The sequence below is a fragment of the Ochlerotatus camptorhynchus genome, unplaced genomic scaffold (genome assembly GCF_037179485.1).
Source record: "Ochlerotatus camptorhynchus isolate MF236.1 unplaced genomic scaffold, CSIRO-AGI_Acam_v1.1 ptg000277l, whole genome shotgun sequence".
NCBI classification, from domain to species: domain Eukaryota; kingdom Metazoa; phylum Arthropoda; class Insecta; order Diptera; family Culicidae; genus Ochlerotatus; species Ochlerotatus camptorhynchus.
The window spans coordinates 4,021,481-4,041,924 of NW_027040766.1; the positions used below are offsets into that span (position 1 = coordinate 4,021,481).

The following is a 20,444-nucleotide window of genomic DNA, read 5'->3' on the forward strand; positions in this document are numbered from 1 at the left end:
GATAAAATGAGGGGTTATTGGTTTTTCCTACGTTTCGAGGGGTGATTCGATTAGCTTGGGACCGAAGATAGTACCAGAGCTGAGCCAAAAATTTGAGCACGTTATTCCGGGACCTTCTAGTCTTAGAGCTACCTCTATGGTACAATCCAGTAGTAGTGGCAACCGGTGAACACTCGTGTTAATTTCAGTTACCGTGGGGACGCAATTTGATTAGCCCCGGTCCCTTTCAAATTGTATCATTATTTATGTACGGTCCTTATATTTGAAATGACGTTTCACATTCATCTAGTGATGGTCGATTTTCATGCGAATAATCGATTAATCGATTAACGAACCGAAAAGTAAAATCGACAGTGAGCATTCATAAGGGCGTATACGCGATGATCGATTCTCTTCATCGAATTTCTCTTTGCATTGCTACAGCTAAGCGAAACAATTTTCTAGAATTTGTTCAATGCAGAGTAGTAACAGGTTGTATTGGCTATCAAAAGCAACAGCAAACGCACCGATAAACGTTAAATCTAGCGAGTTATTAACGAAAGAGAACATCGACGAAGAGAATCGATCATCGCGTATAGGCCCTTATGCATGCTCACTGTCGAAATATTTGTTATCGGTTATATCATGCCGATATTGGCAAATCAAAGTTGGCTCTCGTGGAGAATAGAAGAACTATGAAAGTGATGATGGTTTCAAAATTTTCCACGGGGAAGTATACGAGTGCAATCTTAAAATACTTTTATTTTGTGAATGGAGCATTTTATTTAAATCTGGTAAGTGCTACGTTAGTAGAAAACTTCAGGACTACTCAATAGACATATAATACAGAAAACTTAATTTCTTTTCAGATTTTTAGGTGTAAACATAGACTTCCGCTTTTCTACCACTGTAGCAGTAACCAGATTTAAATAAAATGCTCCATTTTCAAAATAAAAGCATTTTAAGATTGCACTCGTATACTTCCCCGTGCAAAATTTTGAAACCATCATCACTTTCATAGTTCTTCTATTCTCCACGAGTGCCAACTTTGATTTGCCAATAAGCATTATACCCCGTTCACATTACAGCGTATATCACGTGATATACGCTGTCTTGCAATGAGCACTCATACATCTAGTTTTCACTGGAAATCCTATGTATGAGTGCTCATTGCAAGACTGCCTATATTACGTGATATAGGCTGTAATGTGAACAGGGTATTAACATCTCCAGAGGATCATCACCGATCGTTTCAAACATGTGCTGCACTCTCATTGGTGGAAAAATGGCAGCACAGCGAACAAAAAATAATCGATTAGTTGTTAATCGAGTAATTAAAAAATGAGACATCTCTGATTTTGGTGATTGTTTTGATAAAAACAGCCCAGTGGCTGGCGCGCAGGCAACATGTTATACCGTGACAGCGGGCCCAGCACAGCAAAATAAACGATTTGAGCCCGGGACATGCTGCCTACTGTCAAACTCTGCTGTTAGTATCCAGCAGCGCTGCCATTTATACAGATTTATCTGTATTATACAGATTTTTTAATCTTAATACAGACCCGATACAGAATACAGATTTATCACAGATTTTAAAATTACAATACAGATTTATACAGATTTTTATAAAATGCTTGAGAAAAAAAAATTCAAAATTTATAAAAACAAAATAACTTTTTTGATTGTATGGGGATTTACAGTATTAATTGAATTTTTCCAATAGAGCTTTTTGACGTTTAATCGGCGCACACTACTGTACCATTTAAATCGAATTAGTGCGAGCAAGAGAGAAACAGATTAGTGGGAAAACAAACCGTCCATTCATCCAAGTGTGCCAGATAGAGAAAGGCTATTAAACGTCAAAAAGGTCTATATAAGCATGTATGTTAAATACAAGAAAAGTGCCCGAGCACATTAAAATGGTACAAATGAAAGTACTCGTAAACATTTTACTTGCATTGAAAATGTATTTCGTAAGAAATTGCGGATTTTCTGATATTCTCCATACTGCAAAAATGATTTTACCAGCACTGGCGGGGCGACATCTCTCGACTTGTAAATGATGTAATTAATTGTATTCATCTATATTAAAAATATCAAATAGTAATGAACTCGTGCACTTTTTTGCATTTAAAACTGCTTATCAGGTAGATAATGAATAGAAACTAACTTACTTATAAATAAGTACGGACGATATCACAAATGGCGCAATTATATCCCGTATGGTAAGTACGATTGCCCGAATAGGTGGTTAAGCACTTTTTATGGTTATTTTGTATGCACTGTATTTGTAAAACTACAAAACATGATTAATTAAGAAAAAAATCGTCAATACAGAAAATACAGATTTTTTAATAGAGTGGATACAGATTTTTTATAAAACCACCTGGCAGCTCTGGCAGCGCTGCCATTTATACAGATTTATCTGTATTATACAGATTTTTTAATCTTAATACAGACCCGATACAGAATACAGATTTATCACAGATTTTTAAATTACAATACATATTTATACAGATTTTTATAAAATGCTTGAGAAAAAAAAAATCAAAATTTATAAAAACAAAATAACTTGCTCGATTTTATCAGCGTACCCCCTTCTCTCCAAAATTAAGAGGACAGAGGACCAACCGCTTTCGGATGCATATGCCCACACGAATTGCCGGCGAAAAAGTGACGTCATTTGACATTGAGCGACTTGAAGACTGATCGTTCGCCCTTTGTCCGGGATGCGGACAAAAGGCGACTCGCCCCGCTAGAGTAATTTCATCCGCCGGGCGACCAAATGGCGCTCCGGGATGCGGACGAAGGGCGACTCGCCCCGCTAGAGTAATTTCATCCGCCGGGCTACCAAATGGCGCTCCGGGATCCGGACGAAAGGCGACTCGCCCCGCTAGAGTAATTTCATGCGCCGGGCTACCAAATGGCGGATGGAAGTTGTTTTTATTTTTTTGTGATTTTGTTCGTAGCGGCTGATTACGTGGTCAGCCATGTTTTTATTTCATTCGTGGAAGTCGTTTGTTTTTCTTCGGGCCGTGAAATTGGCCTCCGATGGCCATATTCGGGAGTGAATGGTCTTCCGACGGGACCAAAGACGGAACATTTTTATACTCAAGGTAAGTAAACTACTTTTCAATAAAAACAAAAACAATCACCCCTATTCTGTATTTCGTTTCGAACGAAATTCTCATACAAAAAATATTTTTTTGTATGAGAATTTCGTTTGAAACGAAATACAGAACAGGGGTGAATATAATTTGATAATTTTTGTAAATTTTTTTCAGCCGGCTGCTGGCGTTTACTTGAGAAGTGTCACGGACTGGGAGTGGACTCCATACCGAGATGGATTTTTATTCAGCCGAAACCGGGGTGAATTCCCTCCCAACGGAACCGAGGAGGTCAACAAAATCAGCAAGCCAACATGCCAAGTGGAATACTCTCAAGGTAAATATACTGCATGCAAACGGAAACAAGGGCAATGTTGATAATGTTTGTTTATATTTTTCATCCAGATCCAGTTAAGTGCAATTCTGGATACATGATGGTGAAGCTGGAATTAGCTACGGGAAGTTGATTTAAGATAAGTATTGCCCTGTTTGTTGTTTTAAGTGACATCATTTGTCATAATTAATCCGCTGGAGGAATTCGGATGGAGTTAAACATCCTTTGGGATGTCTGGGGATTGTGATCCTCCGAACTGAATTGTTGTTTATTTAAAGAAGTGATTCAGAGTAAAATCAATAGTCATAATTGGTTTTCTGGGCTACATCCGGATATGTTCCAACATCCCTGAGGATGCGTTGGAATTGTGCATCACGCGATGGTTATCAGGTTATGTGATATCAAGCAATATTTCTTGAAGGGATTAAATTAAATTTATAAATGGCCTGCTGCATGATTTCCCGCTGTCTTGCAACATCCTTGAGGATGCGGTGGAATTGTGCGCGCACACTCGTGTGTGTGTGTGTGTGTGTGTGTTTTTTTTTTTTTTTTCATAGTAAGGTTTAGGAAACCTTCAAAAAGCTTGGCCTGTAGTGAAGTTGGCACGGTGCACAGCTCCACTAAAACCCATTCCTTATCTCTCCTCTGCCTTGATCCTCCCGGGACTACGGTGAAGCGACTAATTCGGGGGGTGGCTGTGCTCATGCACTTCTCATACTCTTAGCACTAGCTGGTGTTACTAGATCGCTGCTCATCTCTCCATTTACGCTGCACCTTCGACAACATTTGAGTAACTGTGCTGCTAACGGCATTCCAAGTGCCCTGGTCTCGACACATATCATGTACGACATTCTCCACGTTGAGGACGGGCATCTCCCTTCGCATTGGACGCTGCGTGTCCGAACCGATGCAGGTATTTCCTAAAGCAGCAGTGGCCAGATAGGAACTGCGTCAAGTGAAAGTTGACTTCTCCGTGTTTTCTGTTCACTCAGGTCGAAAGAATCGGTATCAACTGATGTGTCCATCTACCGTTTTCCGTCGTGTCCCACTCGAGGTACCACTCCTGTTGCCACATAGTCAACGACTCCGCTCTCACGACTTTCCGTACTCTTCCGGCTTCTCTCTGCCTGTAGCACTCGCTGTCCTCCGCCTTAGTGATGCCGATAGGGATCATTCCGGCGATAATGCCTACTGCTTCCGACGAGATTATTCTGTACGCACTGTATATAGGCGTATGCGTGTGTGTGTTTTAATATTTTTGTAACAGTTTGCTATTTTTTAATTCATGAACAATCCAAAGCCAGATCCTGATCAGGAATTCGAATCTGGATCCCGATAACGGATTCGAATCCGTATCCCGATAGCGAATCCGAAGCCAGATCGCGAAAGTTAAATTCATGTTGGTGTAAAGTTGAAGTAAAGTTAAATTAAAATTAAAATTAATTAGTTAAAGTTTTTTAAAAGATAAAATCAAGTTGAGTTTCAATAAAGATAAAGTTAAGTTAAAGTTAATATATTATTTAGTGAAGGTTAGGATAAAGCTAAGTTAAAGATATGTTAAAACCAAGTTATTTTAAAGTTAAGTTAAAGTTAAGTGGAAGTTAAGTTAATGCTTATGTGTCTTTGACTTATAATCAATTTAATTAATTAGTTTAAGTTAAGTTAAGGATATGTTAAAGTTAAGTTAAAGCAATGTTAAAGTTAAGCTAAAGTCATGTTAAAGTTAAGTTAACGTAAGTTAGATTTATATTAAATTAATTAGATAAGGTTTAGTTAAATTTATGTAAAAAATAAGTAAAAGTGAAGTATGCTTTATGTTAAATTAATAAGGAAAGAGTTAGTTAAATTAATGTTAAAGTAAATTCAATGTTAAGATAATTTAATGAGTTGAAGTTTTATAAATTTAAGTTAATGTTTATTTAAAGATAAACTCAAGTTAAGTCAAAATAAAAACAAAGTTATAAAATAAATTAGTTTAAAGTTAAGTAAAAGTCAAATTAAAGATAAGTTAAAGTTAAGTTCAAGTAAAGTTAAAGTTAAGTTGAAGTAAAGTTAAAGTTAAGTTGAAGTAAAGTTAAAGTTAAGTCAAAGTTAAGTTAGTTTTATTTTAAATGAATTAGATAAGGTTTATTTAAATTTGTGTTAAAATAAAGTTAAAGTTTTGTTAGTTTTATGTTATATTTAGTGTTACTTAAATTTACGTTAAATTTAATTCAAGTTTATGGTTAATTAATGAGTTGAAGTTAAATAAAACTAAATAAATGTTTATTTAAAGATAGACTCAGTTTAAGTTATAATAAAATCAAAGTAAAGTAAGTGATTAGTTTAAAGTAAAGTCAAAGTTACGTTAAAGTTAATTTAAAGTTAAAGTTAAGCAAAAGTTAAGTTAAAGTTAAGTTAAAGTTAAGTTAAAGTTAAGTTAAAGTTAAGTTACAGTTAAGTTAAAGTTGAGTTAAAGTAGAGGTAAAGTTAAGTTAAAGTTAAGTTCAAGTTTAGTTAGAGTTAAGTTAAAGTTAAGTTAAAGTTAAGTTAAAGTTAAGTTAAAGTTAAGTTAAAGTTAAGTTAAAGTTAAGTTAAAGTTAAGTTAAAGTTAAGTTAAAATTAAGTTAAAGTTAAGTTAAAGTTAAGTTAAATTTAAGTTAAAGTTAAGTTAAAGTTAAGTTAAAGTTAAGTTAAAGTTAAGTTAAAGTTAAGTTAAAGTTAAGTTAAAGTTAAGTTAAATTTAAGTTAAAGTTAAGTTAAAGTTAAGTTAAAGTTAAGTTAAAGTTAAGTTAAAGTTAAGTTAAAGTTAAGTTAAAGTTAAGTTAAAGTTAAGTTAAAATTAAGTTAAAGTTAAGTTAAAGTTAAGTTAAATTTAAGTTAAAGTTAAGTTAAAGTTAAGTTAAAGTTAAGTTAAAGTTAAGCTAAAGTTAAGTTAAAGTTAAGTTAATGTTAAGTTAAAGTTAAGTTAAAGTTAAGTTAAAGTTAAGTTAAAGTAGAGGTTAAGTTAAGTTAAAGTTAAGTTCAAGTTAAGTTAAAGTTAAGTTAAAGTTAAGTTAAAGTTAAGTTAAAGTTAATTTAAAGTTAAGTTAAAGTTAAGTTAAAGTTAAGTTAAAGTTAAGTTAAAGTTAAGTTAAATTTAAGTAAAAGTCAAATTAAAGATAAGTTAAAGTTAAGTTCAAGTAAAGTTAAAGTTAAGTTGAAGTAAAGTTAAAGTTAAGTTGAAGTAAAGTTAAAGTTAAGTCAAAGTTAAGTTAGTTTTATTTTAAATGAATTAGATAAGGTTTATTTAAATTTGTGTTAAAATAAAGTTATAGTTTTGTTAGTTTTATGTTATATTTAGTGTAACTTAAATTTACGTTAAATTTAATTCAAGTTTATGGTTAATTAATGAGTTGAAGTTAAATAAAACTAAATAAATGTTTATTTAAAGATAGACTCAGTTTAAGTTATAATAAAATCAAAGTAAAGTAAGTGATTAGTTTAAAGTAAAGTCAAAGTTACGTTAAAGTTAATTTAAAGTTAAAGTTAAGTAAAAGTTAAGTTAAAGTTAAGTTAAAGTTAAGTTAAAGTTAAGTTAAAGTTAAATTAAAGTTAAGTTAAAGTTGAGTTAAAGTAGAGGTAAAGTTAAGTTAATGTTAAGTTAAAGTTAAGTTAAAGTTAAGTTAAAGTTAAGTTAAAGTTAAGTTAAAGTTAAGTTAAAGTTGAGTTAAAGTTAAGTTAAAGTTAAGTTAAAGTTAAGTTAAAGTTATGTTAAAGTTAAGTTAAAGTTAAGTTAAAGTTAAGTTAAAGTTAAGTTAAAGTTAAGTTAAAGTTAAGTTAAAGTTAAGTTAAAGTTAAGTTAAAGTTAAGTTAAAGTTAAGTTAAAGTTAAGTTAAAGTTAAGTTAAAGTTAAGTTAAAGTTAAGTTAAAGTTAAGTTAAAGTTAAGTTAAAGTTAAGTTAAAGTTAAGTTAAAGTTAAGTTAAAGTTAAGTTAAATTTAAGTTAAAGTTAAGTTAAAGTGAAGTTAAAGTTAAGTTAAAGTTAAGTTAAAGTTAAGTTAAAGTTAAGTTAAAGTTAAGTTAAAGTTAAGTTAAAGTTAAGTTAAAGTTAAGTTAAAGTTAAGTTAAAGTTAAGTTAAAATTAAGTTAAAGTTAAGTTAAAGTTAAGTTAAATTTAAGTTAAAGTTAAGTTAAAGTTAAGTTAAAGTTAAGTTAAAGTTAAGTTAAAGTTAAGTTAATGTTAAGTTAATGTTAAGTTAAAGTTAAGTTAAAGTTAAGTTAAAGTTAAGTTAATGTTAAGTTAATGTTAAGTTAAAGTTAAGTTAAAGTTGAGTTAAAGTAGAGGTAAAGTTAAGTTAAAGTTAAGTTAAAGTTAAGTTGAAGTAAAGTTAAAGTTAAGTCAAAGTTAAGTTAGTTTTATTTTAGCCGGCGCCGGTGGTGTTGTGGTAAGCGTGACTGCTTTCTAACACCCCAATGGGTCTGGGTTCAATCCCAGCCGAGGTCGGTGGGATTTTTCTGAGGCATAAAAATCTCTGGTCACGTCTTCCTTCGGAAGGGAAGTAAAGCCGTTGGTCCCGGCCCATGTGTGTTGTGAATGGGTGTGATATCCTACGCAGGTGTGGAAGCTGCCTTCCTGCACATTCGATTGCCGGCAATGGATGGCAATCGATGTCCGTCGGTGATTGGCACTAGATTGCGGAACAGAGACCGACGTTAAATAAAGGAAAGGAAGTTAGTTTTATTTTAAATGAATTAGATAAGGTTTATTAAAATTTGTGTTAAAATAAAGTTAAAGTTTTGTTAGTTTTATGTTATATTTAGTGTTACTTAAATTTACGTTAAATTTAATTCAAGTTTATGGTTAATTAATGAGTTGAAGTTAAATAAAACTAAATAAATGTTTATTTAAAGATAGACTCAGTTTAAGTTATAATAAAATCAAAGTAAAGTAAGTGATTAGTTTAAAGTAAAGTCAAAGTTACGTTAAAGTTAATTTAAAGTTAAAGTTAAGTAAAAGTTAAGTTAAAGTTAAGTTAAAGTTAAGTTAAAGTTAAGTTAAAGTTAAGTTAAAGTTAAGTTAAAGTTGAGTTAAAGTAGAGGTAAAGTTAAGTTAATGTTAAGTTAAAGTGAAGTTAAAGTTAAGTTAAAGTTAAGTTAAAGTTAAGTTAAAGTTAAGTTAAAGTTAAGTTAAATTTAAGTTAAAGTTAAGTTAAAGTTAAGTTAAAGTTAAGTTAAAGTTAAGTTAAAGTTAAGTTAAAGTTAAGTTAAAGTTAAGTTAAAGTTAAGTTAATGTTAAGTTAATGTTAAGTTAAAGTTAAGTCAAAGTTAAGTTAAAGTTAAGTTAAAGTTAAGTTAAAGTTAAGTTAAAATTAAGTTAAAGTTAAGTTAAAGTTAAGTTAAATTTAAGTTAAAGTAGAGGTAAAGTTAAGTTAAAGTTAAGTTAAAGATAAAGCTAGGATCAAATTTTGACAAATGTAGGTTAAAGTTTAGTGAAGATTTAGTTTAAGTTAAGGCAAAACTAATTCAAAGTGACGATAAATTAATGAGTTGCGGTTTAAAAAATATAATAAAGTTTAGTTACGTTAATATTAAATCAAATTTAAGTTAGACATTAGTTAAAGTTTAGGAAAAGTTAAGTTAAAGTTTAGTAAAAGTTAAAGTAAAGATATGTTAATAGATACTTAAGCTTAAGTTAAGTATGTGTTGATGTTAAGTTAGACATGTTGAAGCTAAAGTTGAGATTAATTTAAAGTTTGGTTAAAGTTAAGATAGTTATGTTAAACTTAAACTAAAGCTATGTTTAAATTGTTATAGAATTAGTTGAAACTTAAGTTAGAGTTAAGTCAAATTGCAGTACATGTTATAAATAAGTGAAGTTGAAGTTATTACAAAGGAACTTCAGGGATCCTTTCAGAGCACATCAGTAATACTTCAGTTCTTGGAAGTTATTGAAATCTCTTGGAACACCTTGAATTTTATTTAACTTTTTGGAAGTTCATGGAGCTTCTTTAAACTTCATTACATCTCACTTGGATGTTCTTGTTAAGTTAAGATTGAGTCTAAATTTTGTTAAATTTATGTTACTGTTACGTTGAAATTAAAGTTAAGTTAATTTAACAAGTTAATGTTTAATTAAAGTTAAGTTGAAATTTGGTTACATAAAATCAAGCTGACTTACAATTAAATCAAAGTTAAGTTAAAATTTAGTAAAGGTTAAGATTAAATTAAGTTAAAATTAAGTAAAAGCTAAGTTAAAAATATGTTAAAGCGAAGTTAAAGAAATGTTGAAGTTGTGTTAAATATAAGTTAGTGTTCAGTGGCAGTTAAATTAAAGTAAATTTTTATTTAAGGTTTAGTTAAAGTTTAATTGAAGATAAGCTGAAGTTTAACTAAAGATATTTTGAAGTTACGTTAAAATTTCATTAGTTATGATAAAGTAAAGTTGAAGTTATGTGAAAGTTATGTCCAGGCAACTTCAGAGAAACTTCATTCTTTGAACATCTTGGAAGTTCTGTTCAGTTAAAATTAATTAATATAACTAACGTTTAGTAAATGTTAAGTGAAAGCTAAAATAAACTTAAATTAAGTTAACAGTTAAAACTTTTTAGAAGTTTTGTTTATGCTACGTAATACTCAAATCGCAGCTACACAGCAAAAAAATGTAATATCGATCAACGTAATTCAAGCTGATGTATGAAATAATGATGTAATAGCAAAACGCATATACAATCCCGACCAACCATTTTGATAATTTTCTTTAATTTTCTATACATTGATCTTCAAAGCCATTCATAAGAAAAATCGATAGCGATCGTCACCATTTCATGAATAATTGTAAAGATGCTAAAAGTCTAATCGTGAATCGTTTATAAAGATCTGTCTCAAAATATTGCTACCAATCGTTACCAATGTTAAAATATCGATTGTGTTGCCAGATCAAAATATCGATTTCTGTTGTAAAATCAAAATTTCTAGTTTCGATCCCAGGCCATCTGGGGTGTACTGATTTCGTTGTTGGTTGCTAATCCTCGGGTCCACGGCTGCTGTTGATGAGCTTATCAACGACAGGCAAACACACTCTAGTATGTGGTGTATTGAAATTTCTGTAAATCTTTTCATACATGAATTCAATATTGTTTTGTCATAACCATCAACCAGTCAGCCATGTAGGTGTAATAGAGTTCAAAAAGTTTTCCTCATTGGGTTCCAAATGCCGAGAATCCCACCACGCATGCTATCACGGGTTATTAAATATAAAACGTGAAGAACTACAATGGTAAACATTTGCTGCGTCACGGCCATCGGTCTTCTCGTTCATTTACCAGCAGATTGCTTCTTCCGATGAAATGCCGAATATGTCGATAAATAATATAAACATTGCTATCTGTCACCTGGTGTGTCTCGAACTCTCTTTAACCAACGATGCAAATCGATAACAAGGAGATTATAAATGTGCATCGATGGCAATCTTTGTTGTTCTTCGTCAAAGTTCAAAGTTACGATGATATCAGTATTTAAATATTTATTGATGAATATTTGTAAAGAATACTAAAGTCCATGTGAGATATCGAAATTAAAAGAAATTTAGTATGGCACCTTTAAAGATTACTATCATATGACCGATGAAGAAATAATCTTAAATGTAAGTATCGAGCAATAAAGATTTTTAAATGTGTACATCGAAATCATAGAAAATTTAAAGTAAAGGATTGCCGACATAAATATTTATTTCTGTATAAAGCACTTTGAAGAAGTTTCACGAACGGTTGGTCGGGATATTACATCAATGGATGTAATTTTGTTCGCAAAATCGATGTACATTGTACAATGTGATATTACACAACCGATGGATTGACCTGGTTGCAGCAGTTTCGATGCTGGACTTAAAGACAAGAAGTTCCCAGCCTTCCAAGAACAACATAGGACTTCCTGGAAACTAACTTAACTTAAACAGAACTATAACTTAGTTTTTACATATCTTTAGCTCAACTTTAACAACTTTAACTTATCTTCAATTAAACTTGAACTGAAAATTAATGTAAATTTAATGTTCCTTCAATAAACCGAGCGGACTGTATTTTTCACGGATACTCGAGAACGAAAATAAAACACGTCCGATACTAGCGAGTTCAACAAAAGATATGATTTTTTATTCTCCAAAAGATACATTGGTATTTGTGAGGTTCCAACTTTTACAATACAGTGTTGGCAGTAATAGTAGGGTTCTGTAATGAAGATTTTCTATCTTAACATTTAACTTGGCTTAAATTTAACTTTATTATAGTTCTTATTTAATTTTAACATATCATTAGCTAAACTTTAAATAAACCAATAACTAATAATACCTTAAATTTACTTTTTCTTTAACTTAACTTCAACTAAAACGCAACTTCAACTTAAAATTATCATTACTTGTAATTAGCTCTATCATACCTCTCACTTCACTTTAACTAAACTTTAAATTAGTTTTATCGTAACGTTCACTAAATTTTAACTTAATTATAACTTAACTTTATTTTATATAAACAAACTTTAATTAGATTCACTTTACTTTAACCACAGGCAAACAGACATAACACATTTATTATTTTTCTTGGTAAAACATAGTCACTTAAACACTACCGCCATCTATTGAGTATCCTGTGATGGGTAGTACGCTGAACAGATGGCGCTAGTGTGTATACGTCAAACGCAAGGGAATTGACTAAGCGCGACACAGGTGGCGATATTACCAACTAAAAACATTTAAATTGACCGCTAAATGCGTGTTCGATGAACACCTTGCCAGTGTTATGTATGTTTGTCTGTGCTTTAACTACAACATAGCTTTAACTAAACATTCATGTGAACTTTATGAAAACTCCTTCCATGAAGTTCCTTTGCATAACTTAAACTTAACATAACTTTAAAATTTTGTAAAAATTTGACTCAATTTTAATACATAAGTTTATCTAAACTTTATCTTAAGTTTATTTAAAATTTCATTAAAATTTTACTTATAGTTAATTTGAACACAACTTGATTTTATCTTTAGCCAGACTTCAACTTAACATTAACTAAAGTTTAACTTATAACCTCAACTTTACTTTAACTTCAACTAAACATTCACTTAACTTTAACTAAACATTTACTTAACTTTGACATAATTTTAACGTAGTAAGAACTTCCATGTGAAAAGTAAAGAAATTTCTAAAAGTTTCAAAACTTCCAAGAACTTTCAAAAGTTCAAAGAGCATTCAAAAAATTTCAAAAGCTTCCAACATCTTTCAAGAAGTTTCAATAACTGGAGTTTCCCTGAAGTTCTCTGGAAATTTCCCTGAAATTCCCTGGAAATAACTTTTCCATGACTTAAGCTAAACTTAATAGTTTAACATAAATTTTAATTAACGTTAACATAACTTGAACAGAAGCTCTCTTGAAAAAACTTCAACTAAACTTTTACTATACTTTAACTTAACTTTAATTAAACATTATCTTATTAAATTAACATAACTTCAAGTTAAAATTAACTTCCACTTATTTTTTACTGAACTTAAACATATTTTAGCATAATTTTATCATAACTTTAACTTGAATTTAACATATCATTCACTTTAACTAAACTTTATCTTGAGCTTAACCAACCTTCACTAAATTTTAGCTTACCCTGTAAAAAAATCCAATAAAAATACAATGAATTTCATTGTTATTGTGACCATGATATTTACTGTTAAAACATTGGACATTTTTGTTGATTACTATGAAATCACAACGGAATTCATGGTTCACAACAATGAAAATCAAGGTATTTGTGAAATTTACAATAAAAAAGGGGGGTTGTTAAGCATCTTAGCAATAAAAAAAAAACTGATTTTTCTAGAACAAATTTAATCTCATCACATTAATTTTCATTGTTTGAGCATTGTATCGTTAAAAATCTAAAATTTATTTTTCGCCGTTCAATAACTAAACAATAAATTTTAATATACTCAAAATTCAATCGTGAAAATCATTGTAATTTCATTGTTTTATTATAATTATTATTTTTCGGGAACTGAACTTGATTTTATCTTTCATAAAACATGTTTTACTAAAATATTACTAATTAACTAAACTTATGTTCAACTATTACTTAATCTGAACTAATCAAATTTTTAATTCTCAATTTTGATTTAACTTTGACTTAATTTTATCTTAACTAGAACTTCCGAGAAGTTACAAAAACATCCAAGAACTGAAGTTTCCCGGATGTAACATGAACATAACTACAACTTAGCTTTAACTAAACATTAACTCAAATTTACCTTAACTTAAACTAAACTTATATCTATGTTTCGAAAGCAAAAAAAAATATCAAATTTAAAAATTTATAAATTTTAAAAATTAAACAACTTAGTAGGACTTAGTGGCCAAAGGAAGTTTTAGGAATATAATAAATAGTTACCGAGGGAGTCTATGTTACAACCAAATTCATCACTTTCAACATTGATAATGTTTGGAATGAATCATATTCATATATTTAATGCTTTTTGAATCTCAAATTCAACTTCACTGTAATTTCGCAATTTTTACTTCCTTAATTACACAATTTTACTTACTTTCGTGATTAAAATGTTGTATGTAAAAAAAAAAGAAAGTGAGTAAACTTGACTCAGTCTGTGAGTCACTTTTTACGCCTGTGTATTGCTAGATAAATTTTGTTAATTTTTCTCTACATAAATATTAATTTAATTTTATGTATTCAATGTCACCGAGCTTATCTTCAAGTCACCGGACAGCGTTAGTTTAGGTTGCACCATCTCGACGGTGGACCTAACGAATCTGGATCATTAACTCAGTCCAACAAGGTACAAATAAGACAAATAAGTTTTTTATAACATTACTTATCCTTGATTTCATTTTATTCATCCTGTACAGAATAGTACTCGACTGTCAAATTGACGAATGGAACTCCAACTGATGTCGCAGTCGTCCAACTTCATCCAGAGTTCCAGAGTCCACTAGTCTCCCGGATTATAGGCGCCTGCAATCGATTTTCAATGGCATCGGATATCGATTTACTTTAGACGACAACCTGATTCAAAAAATTCCCATATTGATTGGTATTTGACAGTAATTCCCACTTTTTCTAAAACCTGAAGCCACCTCTTCTTGGATTTTGGAATTCAAACTGACGTCGGATACCTATTTCCAATCTATAGACATAACCCGATCCCAAAAATACCCATTTTATAAATAATTGACAGTATTCCCAATTTTTCTTAAACCAGAAGCCGCCAGCTTTGATTTCAAAATCTCATCGGATATTAATTAGCGGCCTCTAGTCATTACCCCGGTTCTAAAAATACCCATATTTATGGATATTTGACAGTATCTTCCACTTTTTCTGAAACAGGAATCCTACACCTTGGATTTCAAAATAGCGTCGGATATCAATTTCCTATCTGTACACGTCACCCCGATTCCAAAAATACCCATATAGATGGATATATGACAATATATCTCACTTTTTCTGAAACAGGAAGTGGCCATATTTGATTTAAAATGGCGTCGGATATCAATTTCCAGTTTATTGTAGATTGTAGTAGAGTTGGAAACTTGATCATGTTAACACTGCGCATCATTGTCTGGTAGTTCGTTAAAAAATGCTACAACAATCGTCAAGCTCGCTGTAACGTCACCTAGTGCCTCGTCATCCACGAATTGGCGCCTATGTCAGTAGTCTAATAACTCTTAGCGCGCTGATGGCATGGTTCCAATGCCGCATAGAGAGTTGCTACAATGATATTAGGTTAGCTAAGGTCAGTTAACTGACTGGTGGGGAACGGGAGCTTTAGCAATGACTATTATGTATGCATTTCTATAATGTAATCTAACAACAATGGTGTGAACTGTTTACAAAATCATGTTTGTAATTCTAATGTGTTGTATGGTTGAAAGCATTTGAAATAAGTTAGATTCTAAAGTGGTTCTAGGAACTAGATTTGAGTTCCATTGAACCCGTCTTTGAATTCTCATGTAATTCGATGTGTCGCATGATGGGTTTGACCCGAATCAGATGTTGGCCTCTTCCCCCGGGACACCCGAAATATGTCCGGATGTGGCCAAAATGGTTCTAGGAACTAGATTTGAGTTCCATTGAACCAGAAATTTAATTCTCATGTATCTTGATGTGTCGCATGATGGGTTTAACCCTAATCAGATGTTGGCCTCTTCCCCCGGGACACTCGGAATATGTCCAGATGTGGCCAAAGTGGTTCTTGGAACTTAATTTGAGTTCCATTGAACTAGTCATTAAATTATCATGTAATTCGATGTGTCGCATGATGGGTTGGACCCTAATTAGATGTTGGCTTCTTCCCCCGGGACACCCGGAATATGTCCGGATGTGGCCAAAGTGGTTCTTGGAACTAAATTTGAGTTCTATTGAACCATTCATTGAATTCTCATGTAATTCGATGTGTCGCATGATGGGTTGGACCCTAATTAGATGTTGGCTTCTTCCCCCGGGACACCCGGAATATGTCCGGATGTGGCCAAAGTGGTTCTTGGAACTAAATTTGAGTTCCATTGAACCAGTCATTGAATTCTCATGTAATTCGATGTGTCGCATGATGGGTTGGACCCTAATTAGATGTTGGCTTCTTCCCCCGGGACACCCGGAATATGTCCGGATGTGGCCAAAGTGGTTCTTGCAACTAAATTTGAGTTCCATTGAACCAGTCATTGAATTCTCATGTAATTCGATGTGTCGCATGATGGGTTTGACCCTAATCAGATGTTGGCCTCTTCCCCCGGGACACTCGGAATATGTCCAGATGTGGCCAAAGTGGTTCTTGGAACTTAATTTGAGTTCCATTGAACTAGTCATTAAATTATCATGTAATTCGATGTGTCGCATGATGGGTTGGACCCTAATTAGATGTTGGCTTCTTCCCCCGGGACACTCGGAATATGTCCAGATGTGGCCAAAGTGGTTCTTGGAACTTAATTTGAGTTCCATTGAACTAGTCATTAAATTATCATGTAATTCGATGTGTCGCATGATGGGTTGGACCCTAATTAGATGTTGGCTTCTTCCCCCGGGACACCCGGAATATGTCCGGATGTGGCCAAAGTGGTTCTTGGAACTAAATTTGAGTTCTATTGAACCAGTCATTGAATTCTCATGTAATTCGATGTGTCGCATGATGGGTTTGACTCTAATTAAATGTTGGCTTCTTTCCCCGGGACACCCGGAATATGTCCGGATGTGGCCAAAGTGGTTCTTGGAACTAAATTTGAATTCCATTTAACCAGTCATTGAATTATCATGTAATTCGATGTGTCGCATGATGGGTTGGACCCTAATTAGATGTTGGCTTCTTCCCCCGGGACACCCGGAATATGTCCGGATGTGGCCAAAGTGGTTCTTGCAACTAAATTTGAGTTCTATTGAACCATTCATTGAATTCTCATGTAATTCGATGTGTCGCATCATGGGGTTAAACCTAATAAAATCTAATCAGTTACTGGATGCTTTCCCCAGGGCACCCGGGATTGGCCTGAACCTGAATGATGAGGCATCCCTGGGAATATCGTCTGATTTTGGGTAGATTGTAAGTTTGTTTGTTATTATTGTTAGTTTAAGATATGTATATGCAAAAAAAAATCAAATATTTTAGTTATAAGAATTATTTTTGTATGTATGTTTAAAGGAGTTTTAAATAAAGTCATTTGAAGGGTTCAACATTATTTACTTTTTATTATTAAAATCGCAAAAAGAAAGAAAATGGTGGTGCACAAACTACAGCCGCCGGCTAGTGCGCCGGGGCGGACAAAAGGCGACCAAAGCGGCTAAAACGATCAGTTTTTTGACAGGTATCGTTTTCGCCTCAGGCGCCCAAATGTTGCAAATATGGTCGCCCCCGGCGCGCCGGCGACCAAAATTGGACCAAGCGGCGCCGCGAGGTTCGAGTCGCCCAAGTCCGCCCCGTCCGCCGAGCGGTCCGGGGGCGAGCCGTGGGCGACTAGCCCGCTGTATGTGGGTGCCCACACGAATTGCCGGCGAAAAAGTGACGTCATTTGACATTGGGCGACTTGAAGACTGATCGTTTTTAAATTGGTGTGTTTTTTTTTGTCGTGCGCTCAGCCATCTTGTCTGGTTTGTTTATAAACAAACCAGACAAGATGGCTGAGCGCACGGAGCGGTGAATCCTTTGCGGTGTTTGCGGTGCGCTAATTACATTTCCCGAGTCGCGAAGGGAAGTAGGAGCATTAACAGTAAGTATTAAATTATTATTGTTATATTTAGTGTTATTATTTTTAATTTAAAAAATTAATGCGTTGCATCAGTAAGGATGTTTATCTCATCCGAATTTCTCCAGCGGTTCAATTTTGATGTAATTATTTTTCAAAATTGATCCGCTGGAGGAATCCGGATGAGTTAAACATTCTTGTTGATGCGTTGCATAAGTAAGAATGAATGCTTAAATTCTAACAAACAGATCCAAAAATTTGAGGATTTTGTAATTTTTTTTCAGCCGGCTGCTTCCAATAATTCCGGAGGTGTTCGCGATGGGAAATTGAATACAGGTAAGTATTGAACAGTTTGTTATTAAGTGTAATTATTTTTAAAAATTGATCCGCTGGAGGAATTTGACTGAGTTAAGCATCCTTACTGATGCAACGCATTAATAAGGATGTTTAACTCATCCGGATTCCTCCAGCGGATCAATTTTGATGTAACTATTTTCCAAAAATTTGTCCGCTGGAGGAATGCGGCGGATTTAAGCATCCTTACTGTCATCAACAAGGATGTTTAACTACTCATCCCGATTCCTCCAGCGGATCAATTTTGAAAAATAATTACAAATTCTAAACAACAGATCCCAAATTTTGATGATTTTGTAATTTTTTTTCAGCCGGCTGCTTCCAAAATTCCGGATTAAGGGAGGTGTTCGGAGGGAGGTGTTGAATAGAGGTAAGTATTGAATAGTTTGTTTTTTTTTTTCTTTATTAAAGAGACTTTCAGCCTTGGGCTGGTTCGTCTCTGGGAATCCCAGATGGGGAATCCCCTATTTGAGGGGGGTGGGAATTCCAGAGGGAAATTACCCTAACAACATAGTTTGGATCCCAGAGGAGATTTCCGGAAACAGAGTTTTTAGCCACGGAGTTTTTAATTTGGTGGCCCTGGAAGGGAACCTCCGAGGGTGGGGTCCCTTAGTTGCTTAGTGGCTGTCTTAATTCTGTCATTTTGTTGGAGAATTCCGTTTTCGTTGCGTTGGTCTGTATAGTTGCTGATGTGGGTGGTTGGTTGTGAGATTCTGGTTCCGAGTGTGATCTGGTATGGTGGTGATGATGATGATGGTGAGTTAGGTGATCAGATTAGATCGAACAGCTCAGCTTCCCGCAGGAAAGCTAAAAGGGCTGTAATTCTGGTAGAATCGTTACCGAGGGCATCGCTGATGCTTCCCGGGATGTCGTAGCGGGTTCTTGGTGCTTCGTATTTCGGACAGTGGCAGATAATGTGATCCACCGTTTGAGGAATTCGGCATAGATCACAGATCCTATGGAAAGGTCCGTCTCCCTTGTATGAATAGTTTGTTATTAAGTGTAGTTATTTTTAAAAATTGATCCACTGGAGGAATCTAACTGAGTTAAGCATCCTTATTGATGCAATGCATTAATAAGGATGTTTAACTCATCCGGATTCCTCCAGCGGATCAATTTTGACGTAACTATTTTCCAAAAATTGATCCGCTGGAGGAATCCGGCGGATTTAAGCATCCTTACTGATGCAACGCATCAACATGGATGTTCAACTCATCCGGATTCCTCCAGCGGATTATTTTGATGTAATTTTTTTTCCAAAATTGATCCGTTGGAGGAATCCGGCTGAGTTAAGCATCCTTACTGATGCAACGCATGTCGATGCCGGATCCCGATGTTTATGTTTAAGGTAAAATTAAGTATGTAACAACTAAATTTAACTTAAAATTATGTTAAAGTTAAATTGAAGTTTGACTAATTAATTTAGAGTTATTTTAAAGTTATGCTACAATTATGTTAAAGTAAAGTTAATGTTATATTAAAGTTAAAGTTATGTTAATGGTAAGAATTTAGTTAATGTTACGTTAAAGTTAAGTTAAGGTTATGAAGTTAAGTTAAAGGTAAGTTAAAATTATGTTTATGTTAAGATAAAGTTAAGTTAAGTTATGTTTAAGATAAAGTTTAGTTAAAGGTAAGTTAAAGTTATGTTGAAGTTAAGTTAACGTTAAGTTAAAGTTAAGTAAAATTTAAGTTAATGTTAAGTTAACGGTAAGTTAAAATTATGTTAAGTTGAAGTTTATTCAAATTTAGGTATAAGTTATGTTAAAGTTAAATTTATTTTAAAGTTCAAGGTAAGTTAAATTTACGATAATGTTAAGTTACAATTAATTTAAATTTAAAGTTATGTTAAAGTTCAAGTTATGCTAAAAATAAATTAAATTTATGTTAAATTTGATTCAATTTAAGTTAAAGTTTTGCTAAAATTATGTTCAAGTAAAGTTAAAAGTTAAGAAGAAGTTATTTTAAACTTAAAGTTAAGTTAAAGTTCTGCGATAGCTAGGTTAAAGTTAAAGTTAAGTTCAAGTTAAGTTCAAGTTAAGTTAGAGTTAAGTTAAAGTTAAGTTAAAGTCAAGGTTGCAAAGACTCATTTCAGCTAAAATAATGTTTTTCGGAATAATAAAACCAAAAGATGGTATGATGGCATGTTTTACTTGTAACTTACAAGAAGAGGTTACAAAGTATGCATTGGAAACATAAAACCTGTAAATTTTGCTTTCTATGAGTCACAATCAGCGATTTGCTGATCGCTGAGTGAGTGAGTGAGTGAGTGAGTTTGTGAAAAATCGCTGATTGTGACTCTCATGAAGTGAAATAAACAGGTTTAATATGTCAAACACATTCTTTGCAACCTCTTCTTGTATCCTACCAATTCAAAATTTGATCATGGCATCTAATTATTTCATAATTTAGAAAAACATTGTTTTAGCTGAAATGAGTCTTTGCAACCTTGGTTAAAGTTAAGTTAAAGTTAAGTTAAAGTTAAGATAAAGTTAT

General features: G+C 32.7%; 1 long non-coding RNA gene across 1 annotated transcript; it reads left to right on the forward strand.

Moving 5' to 3' along the window:
* The first annotated feature begins 17,531 nt into the window (after positions 1-17,531).
* On the forward strand, positions 17,532-18,365 carry LOC135706418 (uncharacterized). The gene is made up of 3 exons (XR_010518167.1): positions 17,532-17,621; positions 17,882-17,933; positions 18,263-18,365. It is a non-coding gene; the product is annotated as an uncharacterized LOC135706418 (long non-coding RNA).
* The last annotated feature ends 2,079 nt before the right edge of the window (positions 18,366-20,444 follow it).